The sequence below is a fragment of the Mustela putorius genome, unplaced genomic scaffold (assembly GCF_011764305.1).
Source record: "Mustela putorius furo isolate JIRA1106 unplaced genomic scaffold, ASM1176430v1.1 tig00000228_pilon_pilon_pilon, whole genome shotgun sequence".
NCBI classification, from domain to species: Eukaryota; Metazoa; Chordata; class Mammalia; order Carnivora; family Mustelidae; genus Mustela; species Mustela putorius.
The window spans coordinates 26518714-26522401 of NW_025421322.1; the positions used below are offsets into that span (position 1 = coordinate 26518714).

The 3688-nt window shown below is 52.8% G+C and overlaps 1 long non-coding RNA gene across 1 annotated transcript; it reads right to left on the minus strand.

Moving 5' to 3' along the window:
* Positions 1 to 681: 681 nt before the first annotated feature.
* LOC123391490 lies at positions 682 to 1845 on the minus strand. The gene is made up of 2 exons (XR_006606209.1): positions 1562 to 1845; positions 682 to 838 (listed from the first exon to the last, which is right to left on the minus strand). It is a non-coding gene; the product is annotated as an uncharacterized LOC123391490 (long non-coding RNA).
* Positions 1846 to 3688: the final 1843 nt, after the last annotated feature.

Sequence of the window (3688 nt, forward strand, 5' to 3'; positions counted from 1 at the left end):
ATTGAACATCTACTGTGAGCGCACAGATCCTCTCATTTATAGGACCGAGACCTGGTCCCTGCTCCTGCCTGCTTCCATTCAAGCTGGGGAAGACCTGAGCTCAACATGTATTAAAGGTGGAAAGGAAACTGACCTTGGTCGAGGGCCTCCTCTGAGCCAGACCATGTCAGCTTCTCCAGACATCATTGGATTTGTTCCCACAACTCGGTGAGAATGAGATGAGCATCAGTAGACATTGGGGCTCAGAGAGGTTCAGTAATTTCTCTGAGTTTGCACAGCTAGTTAGTGTCGGAGCCAAGGTGTGAACTTGAGATTGCCAGACTCCACTTTCACTAATCATGCTGTCGTACTCTGCTGAGGGACGTGCCGGCCTCAGAGCAACAATGAGGGACATGGGAGTCTCAGAAGGGAATAGGCCACCATGTCTAACCACGGGACCTTACTGACTGCTGATGGGTGAAGACAAGTCACTGTGGTCCTGCAACAATGTAGACAGTGCCCCGGCTCTCTGGGCCGTGGGGGCCCGGGTGGCATCTGTGGACGAGGCTTCAAGGGCAGCGGCCTGTACTGTGAAAGCCGGTGCTAGGGAAGTTGACGCTGGAGAGAGGGAGCAGTGGGGCCAGCAATGACTGCAAAGCCAGCATTATGAGCCCAGCCCCAGCACACTTTGCAAACATTAACTCATTTCACCCTTGTAACAGTCCTAGAGGTAGATACTGTTACTGTCTTTATTCCACGGAGAGGTAGATACTGTTACTGTCTTTATTCCACGGAGGCCCACGGAGAGCTTCAAGAACTTGCCCCTGGAGACATGGTTGGTAGATGACAGACGCAGGCTCTGTAGGGGAAGTGAAATCGGTTGGAAGGTTGGGTTTGCAGGGCTGCAGAGCCGAGAGTCAGACTGAAAGCACAGGTTGGGGCTAGCTCAGAGAAAGCTCGTATGCCAGGCCAAGGAATCTGGCTTGTGTCCCCTGGCCTTGCCGAATCTGAGGAAGTTTTCGGGTAGGGGAGGAATGTCAGACCCAGGTTCAAGTACATGGCGTTGGCTCGCGGGCTGGAGATACACTAGATTTATCTGGAGAGGAGGCAAGTTCGTAGGAGGGATGGGCTAGGGGGCTGCTGTCCCTAGCAGTGGCGCAGGAGACAGTCCCTGTGACACATGCCCAAACCCAAAGGAACACCACCGTAGTGTGAAAGGGTGCAGAGTGGGAGTCCATGCAAGTGCCACAGGAATCTAGGACCTGGAGGTCAGACCTCTGTGTGCTAGGCTGGCTGGAGGCAGCCGGGGGACAGAGGAGAGAGGTGGGATCATCCTGGAGGCCGAGTGGATGGAAGGAGGAAGCCAAGCATGGAGCTCGCTTTGAGGAGGGAAGAGTGTGGCCGGAGGCCGAGAGGCCGAATCCACACGGACTGGGGTTTATCGCCTTCTCTGGAATTTTTCCGGGGGTTGGGGGAGGCTAGCAGAGGCCCCACTGCCTTCCTAGCTCGAAAAGGACATTTGGCCCAAATAGTAAAGCCTGCTGTTCCCAGAGGAAATGCCACTCTGCAGCCCAGATCTCACCTTCCCACTCTGGGTCTAAACCCAGCGCCGCCTGGCGAACTTCCTCTTCGCCTGGACGGTCCGCCGAGGCCCCGGAGGCTTGGAGGCCCAAAGCTGGGAGCGTCATGGTCCGACCTAAGGGCTCCTCTCGGCCCTGAGTTCCTGTCTCGATGAGACACTCCTTCCAGCCTCCTTGGTTGCTCAGGCAACACCTGGGAGTCATTTTAGAATCTGCTCTGCCATGGCTCCTCTTTCGTTCCCTGTCCATCCGCTCATTCCGAGTCCTGTTGCTCGGCTGCTGAGTTGTCCCTGGTGTCAGCCATTCAACAAATATTTATGGGTCGCTCGATAAATAGTTACGGGCACCCGCTGTGTGCCAGGGAATGAGCACAGAGCAGTGAACCACAGAACCACAGAAGAATCTCTCTCCGGTGGCGCTGACTCCCTGGTCTCTTCATAGCCATTGGCATCTCCTGGTTCAGGCCTTTCCGAAGTCTTGCCTGGGCTTTGACAACATTCCCGTTGCTGTACTTCCTGCCTCCGGCCTTGACGGCCTGTGAGCTTTCTATATAGTTTTTCTAAAATGCAACTCTTGGGGTGCCTGGGTGGCTCGCTTGGTTGAGTGGCTGCTTTCAGCCATGATCTCAGGGTCCTGGGATCGAGCTCCACATTGGGCTCCCTGCATGGCGGGGAACCTGCTTTTCCCTCTCCTTCTGCCTGCCACTCTGCCTACTTGTACTCTCTCTCTCTCTCTCTGTCAATAAAATAAATTTTTTTTCAGTCCTGCAATGGCTCCTCATTACCCAGAAGAAGACAGTGAGACTCTTTATTCTAACCTAACAGGTCTTCCATGGTGTGATGGCGTCCCTGCAAACTTCTTAAATTCCCAAGTGTCTGGCCTGTCCTCAAGGACTTGGGATTCCTTGGCCACCTGTTCTGTTTTGTCTCTGTGACTTTGTACCCAGTGCTCCCTCTCTATGGAATATGTTTCTCCTTCTCTTCCTGGAAAACTCCTGCTTATGTTCCAAGGCTCAGATCAAATGTCTTCTCCCCTTCAAAGCCTGCCCTCATGTCTCCCGGCAGAGTCGAGAGCCTTCTCCTCTGCATTTCTGTACCTTCCTGCTCAGCCCTATTTTCCAGGACTTTGTGTCCAGAGAGAGTCTGGCCTGGAGCGCTAGGACTGGGCTCTGTTGGTTCCGGATCAGGGAGAGCCGGATGCATGTCCAATGTTCTGATACTGCTTGCTAAAGGAATGAATGAGTGGATCAGGGACGTCGGACACTATGTTCTAGGTACCGGGATTGGGTCTGGGGAAGGGGGAGAGCCCCCAGTCGGGTACAGAGGAACTGAGGGAGGCAGGATAGGCAGGTTGGCACCGAGATGGAGCCAAGGACAGTGCAAAGCCATGAGATACTGGAAGATAAACCCTGGCCTCCAATTCCTAAGCCCCGAGTCTTCCTCTCCCTGCCTGTGTGCCCTTGGGCACGTTAATTGACTCTGTCCTTTTATTATTACTATCAGGCTGGTAAAATAAACATGATATAAAATTTAGCATCATAACTGTTGTAAAGTGTACACATCAGGGGCGTTAACTGCATTCACATGGTCGTGCAAACACCCCCACCATCCCTCTCCAGAATATATTTTATCTTCCCAGACAGAAAGCCCGTGCCCATTTAAGCCCTAACTTCCCCCCGCTGCTAACTTCCCCCAGCTGCTGGGAGCCACCATTCTACCTTGGGTCTCTGTGAATGGGACCACTCCGTGTACCTCCCAGAGGTGGGGTCATGCAGTATCTATCTTTTTGCAGCTGGTTATTTCACACAGTGTGATATCTTCAGGCTTCCACCATGTGGAAGCCGGTGACAGGATTTCCTTCCATCTCAAGACTGAGTACATACTCCATTGCATGTATAAACTGTGTTTCGTTTATCCGTTCATAGGTCAATGAACACTTGGGTTGCTTCTACCTTTTGACTGTTGTGAATAATGCAGCCATGAACACTGGGTTGTAAGTACCAGTTTGAGTCCCCGCTTCCTTCTCTTTTGGATATATACCCCACTCCCCTCCCCGGAATTGCTGGATCATAGAGCACTTCAGTGTTTGGCTTTTGGAGGAACCATTGTACTGGTCTCCACTGTGGCTAC